Genomic DNA, 19,472 nt, shown 5'->3' with positions numbered 1-19,472 from the left:
GGAAATTGAAGATACAAAGAAATGGAAAAACAGTCCATGCTCATGTATTGGAAGAATAAATATTGTTAAAATGTCAATACTACCCAAAGCTATCTACACATTCAATGCAATCCCAATCAAAATTGCACCAGCAATCTTCTTGAAGCTAGAACAAGCAATCCTAAAATTCATATGGAACCACAAAAGGCCCCGAATAGCCAAAGTAATTTTGAAGAAGATGACTAAAGCAGGAGGCATCACAATCCAGTCTTTGGCCTCTACTACAAAGTTGTAATCATCAAGACAGCATGGTATTGGCACAAAAACAGACACATAGACCAATGGAATAGAATAGAGACTCCAGAATTGGACCCACAAAAGTATGGCCAACTAATCTTGACAAAGCAGGAAAAAATATCCAATGGAAAAAAGACAGTCTCTTTAACAAATGGTGCTGGGAGAACTGGACAGCAACATGCAGAAGAATGAAACTAGACCACTTTCTCACACCATTCACAAAAATTAACTCAAAATGGATGAAGAACCTGAATGTGAGACAGGAAACCATCAAAACCCTGGAGGAGAAAGCAGGAAAAAACCTCTCTGACCTCAGCCGCAGCAATTTCTTACTTGACACATCCCCAAAGGCAAGGGAATTAAAAACAAAAATGAACTATTGGGACCTCATGAAGATAAGAAGCTTCTATACTGCCAAGGAAACAATCAACAAAACTAAAAGGCAACGAATGGAATGGGGAAAAATATTTGCAAATGACATATCGGACAAAGGGCTAGTATCCAAAATCTATAAAGAACTCACCAAACTCCACACCAAAAAAACAAATAATCCAGTTTAGAAATGGGCAGAAGACATGAATAGACACTTCTCTAAAGAAGACATCCAGATGGCCAACAGGCACATGAAATGATGCTCAATGTCACTCCTCATCAGGGAAATACAAATCAATACCACACTCAGATATCACCTCACGCCAGTCAGAGTGGCTAAAATGAACAAATCAGGAGACTCTAGATGCTGGTGAGGATGTGGAGAAATGGGAATCCTCTTGCACTGTTGGTGGGAATGCAAACTGGTACAGCCTCTCTGGAAAACAGTGTGGAGGTTCCTCAAAAAATTAAAAGTAGATCTACCCTATGACCCAGCAATAGCACTGCTAGGAATTTATCCAAGGGATACAGGAGTTCTGATGCATAGGGGCACTTGTACCCCAATGTTTATAGCAGCACTCTCAACAATAGCCAAATTATGGAAAGAGCCTAAATGTCCATCAGCTGATGAATGGATAAAGAAATTGTGGTTTATATACACAATGGAATACTACTTGGCAATGAGAAAGAATGAAATCTGGCCATTTGTAGCAACATGGATGGAACTGGAGAGTGTTACTCTAAGTAAGTCAGGCAGAGAAAGACAGATACCATATGTCTTCACTCTTATGTGGATCCTGAGAAACTTAACAGAAGACCATGGGGGAGGGAAAGGAAAAAAAAAATGTCAGAGAGGGTGGAAGCCAAACCACAAGACACTCTTAAAAACTGACAATAAACTGAGGGTTGATGGGGGGATGGGAAAGTGGGTGATTGGCATTGAGGAGGGCACCTGTTGTAAGGAGCACTGGGTGTTGTATGGAAACCAATTTGACAATAAATTTCTTGAAAGAAAGAAAGAAAGGAAGGAAGGAAGGAAGGAAGGAAGGAAGGAAGGAAGGAAGGAAGGAAGGAAGGAAGGAAGGAAGAAAGAAAGAAAGAAAGAAAGAAAGAAAGAAAGAAAGAAAGAAAGAAAGAAAGAAAGAAAGAAAGAAAGAAAGAAAGAAAAGAAAGAAAACAAACGAACCAGGAACCTAGAATCCTATTACTTTTGCAAGTGTCTTTTAAGGCACCATTATGAAGAAATGAACAGAAAGCAATTTCATCACCAGATTATACTAAAAGAAAATTAAAAAGCATATATTTTAAGTTGAACGGAATTGATCTAATATGGTAAACTAATATAAAAGGTAAGATTAAAGAATTTAGAAGGCAGTAAACATGAAATAAACAGACATGGATGATAAAGAGTAATAATGTCTATTGATGTGAAAATTAGATACAATTAGAATATATGACAACAATAATATAATTTTAAACAGTAGATGGAGTTTTTAAAGGTGAATGCATACTCTTGTGAGGATGTAAATATTACATTTGGACTCTGGTAAATTATTTATAATTATTTTGGTGACTTAGGAAGAGAAAACATAGAACTCATCAGTTGATATCCTATTCCCCCAGAAATCAACATCTCTCTTCATACTGGTGGTTTCTTATTTAAATTCCACCTGAGTTTTTCTCTGGCTAAAGAAAACAACTAATCAACCATAAATGGGACAGTCAATAAATAAACCAGTTTTCTTGCCATGTGAGTGGTAAAACTCATTTTTTTACAGATTTGCAAGAGGCCTTCACCAAAACTAAGCTCCAGTTGCTCTCAGGATTATGATGCTCAGTAGTAACTCATCTATGTTGACTTTCTTCTTTTCCTGTCTCATTTCTCCACTCTCTACTACCTTTCCTATACAACCTCCCTTATAAACTACTAATTCATCTTATTCTCAGAAATGATTCTGAAAGAACACAACTTATAACAAATTCAATCAAGTAAAGGGAAAAATAGAGCAAGAAATACTCAAACATGAAATGGTGGTAGGGTAATAGTAAGAAAAGGAACATAAACCTGTTACAAAGAAGAAAATAATCTATTGTTATATTTTACTCAAATATACTGTTTAAACATATTTGATGGAAATTGACTGAATATTCCAATCTAAAAAAAATGTTACCAGGCCAGTACACAAAATGATCAGTAGGTATATAGAAAATTTAAAGTACACTATTAATCAATATGTGCTAATTAACATTTATGGAAAACTATGTCCCCAAACAGATGATGGACCATATGTTGAACCTTAAATGAGCCTTGATCGATTTCAAAATATGTAAATACTCTATTATATTCTGAGACACAAATATAATCATTTAGAAATTAATAAAAATGAGATTCTAGGAAAATCTCAACTATTTGGAATGAAAAAAAAAAAAAAAACATGCTCATGCTTAGATAACCAAAGAGGAGATGGTGGTAGAAATTAGAATATATTTTGAACAGAATAATAATGAAAATATAACACATTAGGTACTTTAGATGCTTCCATAATGAAAGATTTAAAAGAATGAAAACAAATATCTAATTTAAGAAGCTAAGGGAAAAAGAGATAACACAATTGAAGCAATGGGGTAATAAAAGGGGAGAATTAAACACTAAAAATAAATCCATAAAGAAATGTTAGAAGTCAAAAGTTGGTTTAAATTGATAAATGCACAGCAAACGAGAGTGACAGAACACAAATTGCAAATATCAGGAATGGTTATTTCTACAATTATAAAAACATTGACAGTATAACAAAAAAATATTAAGAACAATTTCATGGCAATAATATTGACAATTTAGATAAATGAGATAAACCCTTTAAATAATGTAGTTTACCAAATGTGACCTGGAAGTAAATAGAAAATGCAAATAGCACTCTTTTAATTTCTAATTACAAACCTTTCCAAAAAGAAGACTCAAAGTTCAAATGGCTTCACTGGTGAATTCTATCAAATAGGTAGTTAAGAAATAGCACCAATGTTAAAAAATTCCCACAGAGGAATTCCTGTAAGAGGAAACACTTTCCAATTCATTTTAAGAGAACCAAAAAGCCGATAAAAATACTACCAAGTAAATTATAAACCAATATAGCTCTTCAAATTAGAAATAAAAATCCTCCCACATGGGCAAAACAAATCCAGTAATGTAGTAAAAGTATAAAATGCATAATGAAGTATGACTAATTTCAAGAACAGTTAGTGTGACAAGCATCAGTGTAATTTAGCAATACTGAATAAAATAAAAATGATAATTTTAATAAGTTCAGAAAAAAAGGATAAAATTCAGGAACTGTAACCATTTATGATAAAAATAAATTTCTGTGCAAGTTAAAAATGAAAGAAGTTTGTTCATGCCCCATAGGAAGAAGAGGAAGTCCTCTCTTAGCATTTGCATCCATCATAATGGAAATCTTAAGAAACATAATAAGGCAAGCAAATAAAACCAAAAGTAAAATATTAGAAAGGATGCAAACCTGTGATTCATAGCAGACATGACTGTCTAAAGAGAAAATCCTAATAAGCCCTAATAAATTTAGGAAAGTTTACAGGATACAAGTTCAATACACACTTCAATCATATATATACTTGAGCACTAAAACTTAAGATAAAACCACTGTTTAAATAGGGTCAATAATAAAATATGGAAGGATAAATTTAACCAAAAATGTTAACCAAAGATGTACTAGTTTGTAAACTAGTAACCATAATAGTTTGCTGAGAAAAACAAAAAATAAGACAAATAAGTAAAGAGATATTTTTAGCTCATGGACAAGATGACTCATTTTTTTTAAATATACTTATTTTGAGAGAGACTGAGAGAGAATGAGCACAGGAGGGGCAGAAACAGGGAGAAAGAGAATCCCAAGCAGGCTCTGTAGCTGTTAGCACAGAGCCGAACACAGGGCTTGAACTCACTGACCGAACTGTGAGATCATGACCTGAGGTGAAGCCAAGAGTCGGAAGTGACTCAGACACCCAGGTGCCTCAACTCAATATTGTTAAGATGTAAATTCTCCCAAAGACTGATGTATATATTTTAATTCCTTTTAAAAATGCCAGAAGTTTTTAGTTGATCAGCTGATTCTGAAACTTACATTTTAAGGACAAAGAATAGCCAAACAATCTTTAAAAAGAACAAATTTGGAGACTTTACTCATCTTGATTTTAAAACTTACTCTCAAGCTGCAGTAGTGATGAGAGTGGTTCTGAAGAAAAAATGTCAAGTCTATAAAAGAGATTATACACTGCAGAACAGTGCCTTTTTGACAAAGGCACCAAGACTATTTATTGGTACATATAACATTTTTTTTTTGCTTTTCAGTAAATGGTAGTAATTAAACAGGACAAATACAAGGGAAAAAAATCCTTGGCCTCATACTATACACAATTATTAATTTATGATAAAATCATGGGCCTCTGTAGAAAAACACAAAATGTGTAAAGATTATATTTTTTGTTTTGGAGAATGCAAAATTTTAAGATAGAAAAATAATCAAATGGAAAAATCAGATAGTTTTCAATGTACCAAAATTAAGCACTTCTGCTTATATAAACACCATAAGGAAAATGAAAAAAAAAATTCAAGACTTAGAAAAAATATTATTTCTCCATATTGATGTAACATCTCTACCTATCATATATCCTATCTATAGTCTGACAATGGCTTATATATGGAACACATAAAATCCTACATATCAGTAACAATCTAATAAATTGGATGACAAATTTGAAATGTTCTTAACATCAACAACAAGGTATATAAATTGCTAAGAAGTTCATGAAAGGTGCTATCATTGATAATTGGGGAAATGAGAATCAAAATCAAAGCTGGGTAGCATTTCACATTGCTATCAAAGATAAAATGACTGTCAACAACAACAACAAAAAAATCACACAACTACTTTAGCAGTTTCTTAGATAGTAAATATGTAACATCCTATGACCTACCAATTCCACATCTAGGTATTTACTCAATAAAATGTAACATTTATTGATAAAAGTAATTATACAGTAATATTTATAACAACATAAAGCCTAATAGGCCAAAACTAGAAAAAACTCAAATACCTATAAAAGGAGAACTCATATACAAATTGTGGTTTATCCATGTGGAATACAACTCGGTAAAAATAAAAAAGAACTATGGCATATGCCACAATTATGAATGAATCTCAAAAATAATAAGTGAAAGAAGCCAGATATAAAAAATATATATTATACAATTCCATGAGTTCAATAATAGGATAAACTAATCTATGGTTATGGAAATCAGAAAGGTGATTTAGAACACTATTAGAAGAGATAAATGCTGTTATCTTGATCCAGGTAATTATTACATTGATGTATGCATTTGCCAATACTTACTGAATTGTACCTTGATATCAGAATATTTTACTCAATGAAATTTTATCTCAATTTAAAATATTTTGTCAAGGTATTTGATTCGGCAATATTACCTATTAGTAAATTTGATTAAGAATGTATTTCCCACACCCGTGATGACATAATTTGCCAGCATTAATTTTATGATACTACTCTAGTTATTTTACAACCTTTGAGGAGATATAAAAGGTACCTTCCCTGAAAAAAAAATGCATTGATACTACAAAATATTACTCAGAAATAGGCAGGGTTTGGTAGCATATCCTTTCATTGTCACACTGAGTCATTGTTCAGTGAGTTCACACAAGAGTTAACTTTAGTAGAAGATAACTATGTTTGTGCTATTCACTCTTAAGAGTATGGAATCTGTTGGAGAAGGTAATCGAGAGGATGAGAACTGCTATTTGACCCTCAAGCTGGACCCAGGCAGTCAGAGGCTCCTCACTCTTTGTCCTGTCCTTGAAAGGTACATCCCACCCACTCTTTCCAGTGGGAGCTGTTTTCAAAAATGCAGCCTTGGTGGGGGGTACCTGGCTGGCTCAGTGGATGGAACATGTGACACTTGATCTCAGGGTCATGAGTTCTAGCTTCACGTTGGCCTACTTAAAAAAAAAAAAAAAAAAAAAAAAAAAAAAAAAAAGAATGCAGCCTTAAGAGTTAAGATGTTGCTGAGACCATCTGGGCTGTAGAGATGACTAAACTCCATGAAGGCCTCTATGTAAACTTTTAGGATTCTGGTAGGCAGGTGTGTCAATGTAGTCAACTTGTAGCTGCCCATGACAAACCTCTTATCTAAGCCCCCCTATTAAACTTGCTACCAATCCCGTCTGGAGTGATAGAGATCTTTCTTTAGTCTCCCCCTACTCTGTGCAAATGGGAGCCAGCTTTGTATTTCACCTAGGAGCTCCTAAGGTTGTGAGCCAACAGAATGTATAAAGTTACATCTTAACATGTAGATTTCTCTACAGTTACAATTATAATGTCCTTTAGAATACTAATCCACTTTTATCTCTAATTCAACAAACATTTTAAAATTTATCTCCTGGTGAACTATACATATCCTGTTACACAAAAATATCTTGAAATAAGCTTTATCAATTAGGCTTTGAATGAACTTTACCCTAATAACTTGACTAAATTCTTTCAATTTTGCTAATTCTATATAAACATGAAAGTCATGTTTTTAACTTTTTGAAAATTATGTTTCAATAATGCTCATATAGAAATAGTTTTAATGTATTACTTTATTCTAAATTTGAGGAATTTATTCTACTAAATTTTCTGTAAAATGTACACACCAAGATGTACTTTCCATTTAAGGAGTAAAATAATCTCCATGATTTTTTTTAAATTTTTCAATGTGATGCTCTTTTACTCCCTGAACTTTGCTTATGAAGTCTTTTTTCAGTGCCCTCAAAAACAAATTAAAATAGGACTTCTTTAGATGGCAACATAGCAAACCAAGAATATTTTAAAGTATCAAAATAAATTTATGAATGAGTATAACCTAGAACTCAGGGGGGCAAATGTGGGAAGAGAGGATACAGAGCCTAGAAATAACAGGTGAGAGTTTTACCTTGAAGTATGGTTTCTTCTCATGATGTTAAAACCTCAGGAAGGTTAAACCCACTAAATAACTTAAAATCATTGGAATTACGAAGAAACTAGTAAAAGGGCTGTATATCAAGATCAAATTCATGTAGACAAATGTAACTGCCACTCGTAGTCAAGAATGTGGGTTCAGAGAAACAGAAGGTAGCATGCACAAATTCACTGAAAAGATTTTTGTTCCTTTTCCTGGAAATACTTACAAAATTTTGGCTCCAGGTGTTGTTTAGATTAAGAAAGTCAATTTGTGTGTTGGGGAAAATAAGACTGTTTACATATCAGTAACAAACTATTTGAAAATTCAATATTAGACTTACCAATTGCTAGAGAATCTTAGGCCATTTCTACAACTTGGAAGTCAGCCAGCTGCTGTGTTGTTTTTCTCAGATCCATCTGTCTTATCTTTCCTTCTCCATTTCTCCTTATCTTACCGTCTTCTCCATTTTAGTGACAAGTGCCAGCACACACACCCACTCCCCCTTTTCCTCCCCACTCTCTTCCTCTGAATGCCTCTCAGCCTCTTAGACTATAAGATAGTACACTCTGGGAAAAATAAAATGTGCCTTGTGTTGCAGCTCTTTGAAAGGATTAACTTGCATTCGTAGAGGGAAGCTGGTTCTGAATTTCCAGTTATATTCATCTATGAGCTGGTCTCTGCCCTCCTAACCAACACCGTCCCTTCAATTTCTGTTCTAATTATAAGTCCCTTGAAGGCAACAACAATGTTTTCTTCACCTCAACAAAGACATGATGAGCTAGTTCCCTTAATGGCTTGCCACCAGTCATCATTTTTCAAATGAACATACAGGGACTTAGAGGGATGAGTTTTCTTAATATTAGCTTCTAAACATATTGTTGAGCTTGTATTTGAACTAGGGCAATGTGACTCCAGAATTGTTGTGTTCTCTATACATTTTGCGTCTGACAACTATTGAATGAAAAACACTTTTCCATTCCAATACATATATTTTCCCTTTTCGCTCAACCCATCTGAATCTTATGTCTGGAAGTCTTCATTCTTGATTATATTCCTCTAACTCATTATGATTTCCTCTTTCTGATTTTCCATACTGCTTTTACACACACTTGTGATATTTTATTGCCATCTGTATTATATTTTATCTCTACTGATTAATACAATGCTAAAACTTATGTTTATATAGTACTTAGCAAATTTTCTAATATCCATATACATTACTATATTGATATTCCAACTAAATTATAGTACTGAAAATATATATATTGTTATGTTATATTCTGTAGCATGCAGCAGGTTTAAGATACACAGAAATTACTAAGTATTTTTATAGCAAAACCATCAAAATTACTTCAAATAATGATTTATTTGAATTATGTATGATATTAAATATGTAAATCTTTTATTTCCAACTTTGCATAAACAACCAATATTTAATTGGGCATACTGCCAACACTTACTACTTTAGAATTTATGATAGCAATAAATCTAAGAGCAAAGTATTTTTTGGTTACAAGAGTGAACAGATCAACTCATGCTATTTTTCTTCATTCCATCTATGTGCTTTGCTGTATAAGCAAAAAACATCCTATTTGGATGTCAGAGAGAGAACATGAATAAAAAGCCATTAGCTATAGCTGTTCCAAATGTATAATAGGCTGGGATTATGAAACCAACAAAACATCTGTTTTTCCTGTGAGGTTCTGACAACTTAAACTCTAGTTGTGGTGGACTGCTATTAGATACCATTAAAGCCTGTACTGAATGCACATGCCATCTGTCATTATGAAGCTGCATTAACTCATCATTTAATTGTGTGCCCTTTTCAAATTGTGTCCTTTAATGTTAACTTCACAAAATTGTACTAACAGCTTTTTTAAAAAACTATATATCCTCTATGTAACAATGAGAAGTATTCACTGAGGCAAAAAGTCTTTTCTGTATGTGGAATAAACGTAGCTTCGTCTCCAGTGACTTATTTCCCTTTGTTTTTTCCCTACCCTCACTGAAAGAGATAAATATTTATCTGCTCTAGGAATCTAACCACAATTATTCACATGCTCATCCCTAGAGAATTCCTAGAGAAGCAGTGTGTTTGCCTCACAATCTACCCATTTTCTCTTTGATCATATCATGCATACAGTAACTTTTTCCTTTCTTTTTACACTACTTAACTTAGCATTACACATCCCATTTACTTATGATAGTTACAAAACCATTCCTTTTAGAGTTTATGAACTTCATGTTTTGTCTCTATATGAAAACTTATGCCACTTGAAGTCAGTTGCAATCTTTCTAAGAATCATAGTATCTTGTTCTAAGTATGTAGTGAATAATGGAGAGTAATTTATAGGTGAAATCCAGTTAATCCTAAGTAACTATAATAAATTATATAAAATAAGTTATTTGACTAGATATAAGCATCTTGAAATCAATAAATGAACATAAAGGCTAAGAGTATAGCAATTTACAAGAACACAGGTGTTCTCAATACAATTTCACAGAATGCACCTTCTGAATTATTTTTGTAAATAAACTCTGTTCTGCCTAACAATACTGTCAGATTCCAAGTTTATTATGATGATGCCTGAAAGTGCTCTAGAAAAGAAAAAAATGGCAATAAAAGACAAAATGGGTATCTGCTGATATTTTGTATCTTAAATTTATTGAAAGCGTCACTGTTTTCAGAATGTATAGAATTAATATCCATATTTAAGTCACTGTTTCTTGCTATGCTGTGTACTAAAAATAGTGGGAGGTAAATTTATGTTGTTTTCATAGCATGCCAGATACAAATGTTTATAGCATTTTATTCATAAAATTATGGACCTGTCATATAAATTTAACAGAGAAAATGTTGAAACATTTGACCAACCTGATAGCTAGTGATTTTCCATGACTTAACTTATGTCACCTTCTGAGCTAAATAATGGTATTGTAGCTCCTCCTCATTGTACTACGTCATTTTAAGTGGATAGTTAATATACTTATAAATATATCATGTTCTCTGTTATTTTTGAAGCTATTAAACTAATATTTAAAATTGTACATTTTAACTATTTTCTATTAAAACAGTTTTCTGCTTTCTAATATTTCTTTTTTTTTTTTTTAATTTTCAACGTTTTTTATTTATTTTTGGGACAGAGAGAGACAGAGCATGAACAGGGGAGGGGCAGAGAGAGAGGGAGACACAGAATCGGAAACAGGCTCCAGGCTCCGAGCCATCAGCCCAGAGACTGACGCGGGGCTCGAACTCACGGACCGCGAGATCGTGACCTGCCTGAAGTCGGACGCTTAACCGACTGCGCCACCCAGGCGCCCCTGCTTTCTAATATTTCTATTAGTGACAACTGTTTTAACTGATTAATCAAATCAATGTATTGAACATCAATCAGTAACTAGAAGGTCAAAATAATGTGTTGTCTGAATATGTAAAAATAGAGCCTATTAAAATGAGCATGTGTCTTCTCTTCCTAATCCTCTGCTATTAAAATTGTTATATTATTAACTTGTTTGAAAACATCTGTATCAAGAGTTATAATGACATTCAACTTGTTATCACAAGTAGTGAACCTTAAACCAAGGCATTTATTTGATCATTACTGGATACTTTAAAAATTAATGGCATATACTTAATATCAACTGTTACTGAATTTTTTCATGCTTTACAGATTTTAACATTAATAAATACAATGTTCAATTTATTTAGTTCTAAGACCCCTGGAAGTCTCTCGTTTCCAAAATTAAAACCGCATTAATATGATAAAAAAAAACATAATGCAGTGCTATGGATAGTATCTCTAATTTATACTAATAACTCCTTACAAAAATTAGTTTTGAAAACTTGGAATTAGATATGATTTCATATTTTACTGATTTCTTTACAACTCCTTTCTTGTATATAAGCTTGATTTACTCCTCATCCATTTCATCTTTATTAGTTAAAATTAAATATTTATTATTTCCAGACTAGCATATTTCCATTCTCTTTCACCTGTGGTTTTGAATAAAAACAAGGCAAACCCCCCTCCCCAAGTACACACACTAAGCCAAAGCCCAACACCATGTATGTACCAAACAGAAGATAACATTCTATTACAACTTAAAGAATATATTATACTGCCATTTCCAACATGAAACAAATTCAGAAAGATGTTCTTTGAAAACATTGCACTTTTATAAAAAAATTACTCTCATAATAAAATTACTTATCACCTTATCATTACTTAACACCTCTCATCACCATATAATTTAGCTATGCTGTATTACTTAACATATGAAAAAAGTTAAAGACTATTTAGTGAGTTGAAAAATCACCATCTATTAAAACAGATGTATTTTCTTACCTTGTTATGCATATCACTAAGTTTAAGAACAATTTCTACAAACTCATTTATTAAAACTTTATTTTTGTTTCAAGGATTCACATGTTTTTCATTTTGAGACTATATTTTTGTGTGTGCATACTTTTTTTATTAACATTTTCCCTTGTATTACAAATAAATAATTTGGGCTTTAAAAGCCCTTATACAATAAAAGAAATATTTATTCAAAGTGTAAATTTTTTTAAGTTTATTGAAAACTATAATTTCATGTAATCTGTTAACATTTGGGAACTTTGAGTTTATAGCTAATATGTAATTATAATAATGTAATGTGGGAAAAGTTTACAAAAGCCTTATTAATAGAAATAACTTTCATGATATTTTGTGTTTTTATATAGGAAGAGACTCTCAGAAAAATGCAAACTTATTGTTTGCCTAACACCTCTACTGAATCAAATACATCAGACAGGAAATTTGGAAACAACTGGATACACTGTTATGCCCATTCAGTTAGCTAAACAGGAAAATATAGCAAATTATTTGTTACATGCCACTCAAAATAGTTTCAATATGTTATACCTAATCCTAATAAAAATATTTATCCTTACAGAATCATAAAATATGATTTTCATCTTTCTATTTTAAAGAAAAATTACATGTTAATTTATTATTCTTTGTTCCTTAGTTTCCATAATTATTGATCATTTAAAAAAATTTTTTTTGTTTAATGTTTATTTATTTCTGAGACCGAGCATGAGTAGGGGAGGGGCAGAGAGAGAGGGAGACACAGAATCTGAAGCAGGCTCCAGGCTCTGAGCTGTCAGCACAGAGCCCGACGCGGGGCTTGAACTCACCAACCGTGAGATCATGACCCGAGCTGAAGCCGGGTGCTCAACTGACTGAGCCACCCAGGTGCCCCAAAATATATTTTGTAAATATTTAATAATAGTAACCAGAGATAAGAACTGGAGTCAGAAATTTTATTTCTTCCTTCCTATAATGTAAGTTTAGATTAAATCTACTTTTTCAATTCAAATATAGAAATATCACTAGCGAAAAATTAATTCATATATTTACAAATTAAGGGGAAATTTTTACAGATTCATTTATTTGAAACTGAATTACAATTTAGATAAACTTCAGCTCAACACCTAAACTTAAAAGGAAAAATGGGTTTAAATCTGATCTCACACAGGAAAATTTATTTGTAAAACATCAATGTCATACCTAAGATATTTCTATTGTCGGATATTCATTATTAAAAATTCATACCAAAAAAATTCAATTCTCTGTAATTATTTTTATCCTAGCAACTGAAGGATAATACCATTAGTAGAATTTACCCTATGGGCATTTGGGAGAATGTCAAGTGACTATGCTGAAGTGTTGCCTACTTGTTCACTAATTTGATGAAGAACAAGCTCAGAACATAGATCTTATTTTTTATTTCCCAATAACCATCTTCATCAGCATGTTAAGAGTAAAATATTTACTTTTGTGTGGTTCACCAGATAAATAAATTAGGCTCTTTGCCACCTCTATACAGATTTGCGAACTTTCTGAAATACGACAATTTAAAAGATCCAAAATTAAAAGAAAAGAAAAGTTTATGGTAGCTTCAGGCAAAATAAAAATTGACATCTTTTAAAATATTCTAACAACTAATAATTTTAGAAATATGTGTATCTTAAATTTGGTTGTCAGATTTCAGTGTGAGCTCTCTACGGTTTTCTTTGCCATTGTTTTTATACCAGATCATATAGAGAGTATGTAGAATATAGGTAATTTTCAAAATCAAGCCTATAGTGCTATTTAGTTTTCATTAGCCACATGGTGTTCTTAGATGAGACCCATCTGGGGGACATGTGCTATTCATTCTTAAGGCACACATATTAATAAGGACTTTAATAAGAGCAAAAGTGAAAAGTTTGCTAACGTTTATCTAGCATCTATCAATTGACATATAATGTACAATATACCCTACTTCATGTATTCTACACAGTAAATAATGAAGAATATATACTTTTATTGGGGATACAGTTTTAACCATAAAACAATATAATTAGATAGTAACCAAACTAGAATTCACACTCAGGAAGTATCAGCTTACTAGTGATGTGTAATAGTATTTCTACAATCTTAGCATCTGAGGGCAACACATTTATTATGTCCTAGTTGTTCCGGGTCGGGAATCAGCACAGTTTAGCTGTGATCTCTTTCTTGGTACTGATAGCTCTCAGTCTCTGAATCAAAGTCAAAATTAACAACAGGGCCCCCTTTCCCCTAGACTCAAGTAGATAAAGGACAAGCTAAGAAAGGAGATCAGTTCCACTCTTGGTTAAAAACTAGGGAGCTTTAATGGAAAGAATGATGTGAAAGAGTATCTCTAAAATCTTAAACTCATAAACATGAATTCCCAAGGGTTAAAAGGAAGTCTCTGATACTGCTTTAAATGTTTGTATTGCCAAAATTTGGCAAATATTTACTCAGTAGTAACAGAGCTTTTGTGATGCAAAAGTGTTGATTCTAGGAAAACGGACCCTAGATCTCACAAAGGATCTGAAATTAAACTATACAAAAAGATCCCCTCTAATAGGAACATACAATAATATAAACATACTACATTAATATATGCTTCAAAATCTCTTGAATGTAGAAGGCTTTTAGGATTTAATGTAAGTTTTAAGTTGTTACTAAATCAGAATCAACGTATATGCCAATAAGTGGATTCCAGTTTAAGGACATACCCTTTGACAGTTGTTACTTTATTACTAAAAACAACATCATAATATCCAAAAGTTCCCCCATCCAAGAAGCAAACTTAACATGGAAATAAAATTCAAAGCACTACTAATTATACTTTAGTAAGGAACATATTTAATACAGTAGGATATTCTCTGAACATTTATGCATCTAACATGTAATTTAACAAGTAGAACATTCATAACATTTATATCTGCCAATGTGCTATCTATGTACTTCTTTGCTACCTGATTCCTTCCTCTGAGGTTGCCACTTTCCTGACTTTCGTGTTTATCATTCTCTCACCTTTGGGAAGTAGTTTTATTATTTGTACCCACTGTTTAAAACTGTATACTATTGGGGACCTGGGTGGCTCAGTCAGTTAAGCGTCTGACTTCAGCTCAGGTAATGATCTCACGGTTCATGAGTTCAAGCCCTGCGTCGGGTTCTGTGCTGACATCTCAGAGCCTGGAGCTGCTTCAGATTCTGTCTCCCTCTCTCTCTGTCCCTCCCTTGCTCGTGCTGTCTCTCTGTCTCCCTCTCCCTCTCTTTATCTCTCTCTCAAAAGTAAATAAAAAAACAAAAAAAATTAAACTGTATATTATTAAAATAGTATTATAATGTATGTAATTTTAAAGAACTTGTATTTTACATTTAATATGCTGCTTGAGATTCATTCATACAACATATCATGGATAATTCATTTTTGCTGCTATAAGATATTCCTTTCTGTGACTATACCAAAATAGTCTCCTGTTGATGGGTATCTGTTTCCAGTTTATTTACTGTAACAAAAATGTTGGAAATATTTTTACGACACTTACAATCAAAGCTTTGCCTACTGTAATGTGATTATATTGCTTGATATTAGGATATACACACAGTTCTATAGATAGTCCAAAATTTTCAAAATTGATTATGTAAAATACACTCCAACAAAGTATAAGAGTTTCCTTTGATCCATATTCTTGCCAACAATTGGTAATGTAAAAAATTATGTTTGTGAAATTGTGGTTACACGGTTATTTTGATGTGTCTTATGGAGGTCTAATTTTTCATATGTCTTTTATGTGATACATTTATGATCATGAGGAATTTTGTCACCTCTCCCATTTGATATTTCTCATTTTTGATGTGTATTTTTTGGTATAGTTTCATTCACCAGCTCTATAAACAACAAAAGTATCTTTACAATTTTGGTTTCTATTTTCATTTTATTTTGGTGTCTTGATAAAAAAAATGTTCAAAAATTTAATATTTGAATCTAATTTTCTCTTTGTGTATTACTGGTATTTTTTCTGCTTTATTTAATAGAGTCAACTCTAATTCATTTAGATATTCTCCTTTATCATCTAATAATTTTTTTTTTTTTTTAATTTTTTTTTTTTTAACATTTTTTATTTTATTTTTGGGACAGAGAGAGACAGAGCATGAACGGGGGAGGGGCAGAGAGAGAGGGAGACACAGAATCAGAAACAGGCTCCAGGCTCCGAGCCATCAGCCCAGAGCCTGACGCGGGGCTCGAACTCACGGACCGCGAGATCGTGACCTGGCTGAAGTCGGACGCCTAACCGACTGCGCCACCCAGGCGCCCCTATCATCTAATAATTTTAAAGAATTGTATTTCCCATTTAAGCATTTAATTAGTAGAGAATTTTTATATACAGAATGAGAATGTTTTTATTGTATTTTTAGACGTATAAGTATGCCGTTTTTGAATATCTATTTCAAAACATTTCAGAGTAGTCATTTTGTTCCCTAACAATGCCACAATTGTCATATAGGGTCTATGGAGATGTAGATTTATAGAATTTCTAATTTATTCCATTTATCAATATACTCATGTACTAATATCACCAATTTCTATAATTTTATAATTTCTATAATTCTATAATTTTATAATATAATTTTATAATTTCTACAATATACTCATGTACTAATATCACCAATTTCAATTTATCAATATACTCATGTACTAATATCACCAATTTCTATAATTTTATAATAAGAATATCTGGTTATATAATTGTTCCGTCTCTTATTTTCTGATAAGTGACTCTGGTCTTCTTGTTCCTTGTTTTTCCATGTTAAAATCAGATAAATTCATTGAAAAGGACTTTAAGGACAGCTAGACAATGTTGCATTGAAAAGATGTGTCCTTAGATTTTGATTACAATAGTAAAAGCATAATTTAGGTAGAACTAATAACTTCATGACACTGACTCTCTTATATGGTATACTGCCATATAATGAAGCCTCAAATGTTTTAAGTTTCATAAATATCTCTACAAATATCTCAAATACGTTAAAATAGGTCTATTTTAAAGCATTTTATGACTATTTCTTATGAGAAAACAATTAAATATGGAAAGAATAGTCTTTTCAATAAACTGGACTGGGAAGATTGGTTATCTATATGCAAAAGAATGAACTGAACTCTATTTCACATTATATAGAAACATTAACTCAAAAATCACTAATCTAAATTTAAGTGTTAAAAGTACAAAACACTAAAAAAACTAAGTGTAGATCATTATTTTCTTGGATTAGGCAACAGTTCCTTAGACATTATACAAAAAATCACAAACAACAAAAATAAAATATTAAAATCAAAATTTGTGTATTAAAAGAAACCATGAAGATAGTGAAAAGATAATTCATACAATGGGAGAAAACTTTTACAAATCATTTATCTAATAAATGATGTATATGGAATATAAAAATAACTATTTACTAGAAAGCTACATTCAAAAGAATGAAACTGGACCATTTTCTTGAATCACATACAAAAATAAACTCAAAATAGAGTAATGGCTTAAATGTAAGACCAGAGGTCTTAGAACTCCTAGAAGACAACATAGGCTATAATCTTGGTGATATCAGTCTTAGCAATATTTTTTGGATCTGTTTCTCAAGCAAGGATAACAGAAGCAAAAATGGAATTATATCAAATTAAAGTCTCTTGTACTGCAAAGGAACCCAATAAAATAACAAAGCAATCTACTGAATGGAAGAAAATATTTTAAATGAGGTATCTAGTAAGGAGTTTACATACAAAATATATAAAGACTCTTACAACTCTACATCAACTTCTCCCACAAAAAAAAAAAAAAAAATCCCTTTAAAAAATGGACAGATGGGCACCTGGGTGGCTCTGTCATAATCTCACAGTTCAGTTCATGGGTTGGAGCCCTGCATTGGGCTCTGTGCTGACAGCTCAGAGCCTGGAGCCTGCTTCTATTCTGTGTCTCCCTCTCTCTCTGACTCTTCCCTGCTCATGCTTTGTCTTCCTCTGTCTCTCAAAAATAAATAAATGTTAAAAAAAAATTTTTAATTAAAAAAAAGGACAGAGGACCTGAATAGACATTTTCCAAAGATGACATACAAATGACCAATGAGTACATGAAAAAATGCTCATCAATAACTATCACAGAAATACAAATCAAAACCACAATGAGGTATGACCTCACACCTCTACAACAGTGTTATCAAAAAGACAAGAAACAGCAGAAAAGTGTTGCTGAGAATACGGAGAAAGGGGAATCCTGGTGCACTGTTGGTAGCAATGTAAATCGGTGAAGCCACTATGGAAAACAGTATGAAGTTTCCTTTAAACATTAAAAATAAAACTACCATTTGATCAAGCAATTTTGGTAGCAGGTATTTACTGAAGAAAATGAAAACACTAATTTCAAAAAGACATATACACCATTATATTTATCATAGCACTATTTACAATAGCCAAGATATGGAAGTAACCTAAATGTCCACCAATAGGTGAGTGTAGATAGAAAACTCAGCTATGAAAAAAAAAAAAAAATCTTGGGGCGCCTGGGTGGCGCAGTCGGTTAAGCGTCCGACTTCAGCCAGGTCACGATCTCGCGGTCCGTGAGTTCGAGCCCCGCGTCAGGCTCTGGGCTGATGGCTCGGAGCCTGGAGCCTGTTTCCGAGTCTGTGTCTCCCTCTCTCTCTGCCCCTCCCCTGTTCATGCTCTGTCTCTCTCTGTCCCAAAAATAAATAAATAAATTTATTAAAAAAAAAAAATCCAATATTTTCATTGGGACAACATGGTTAGACCTAGAGGATATTATCCTTAGTGAAATAAATTAGACAAAGACACTTATGATTTCACTTATACGTGGAATCTTTTTTTTTAAGTTTATTTATTTTTAAAAGAGAAAAAGAGAGGGGGGCGGGGAATGTGAGCTAGGGAGGGGCAGAGAGAGAAGGAGGCACAGAATCCAAAGCAGGTTACAGGCTCCAAGCTGTCAGCACAGAGCCCAACGTGGGGCTTGAACTCATGAACCACAAGATCATGACCTGAGCTGAAGTCAGACACTCAACCAACTGAGCCACCCAGGAGCCCCTATATGTGGAATCTTAAAAGCAAAATAAGTGAACAGAAATAGACTCAGATTCATAGAACAAACTGATTATGTCAGATACTGTTGGGATGAACAAAATAGGTAAAGGGGATGAAGAGGTACAATTTTCTAGTTACAAAATAAATAAAACATGGGGATGCAACACATAGGGAATACAGACAATAATATTACAAAATTTCTGTAAAGTGACAGATGGTAACTAGACTTATTGCAATTATTTTGTGATATATATAAATATTGAATCACCATGTTGTACACCTAAAACTAATACTGTATGTCAATTATACTTCAAGAGAAAAGAACTATTACAACTTAAAAAATTAAAATGGTCAAAGGATCTGAGTAGGCATTTATACAAAGATATAC

Source organism: Neofelis nebulosa, chromosome 15 (genome assembly GCF_028018385.1).
Source record: "Neofelis nebulosa isolate mNeoNeb1 chromosome 15, mNeoNeb1.pri, whole genome shotgun sequence".
Lineage (NCBI taxonomy): Eukaryota > Metazoa > Chordata > Mammalia > Carnivora > Felidae > Neofelis > Neofelis nebulosa.
Note: the sequence above shows the minus strand (reverse complement) of the source record.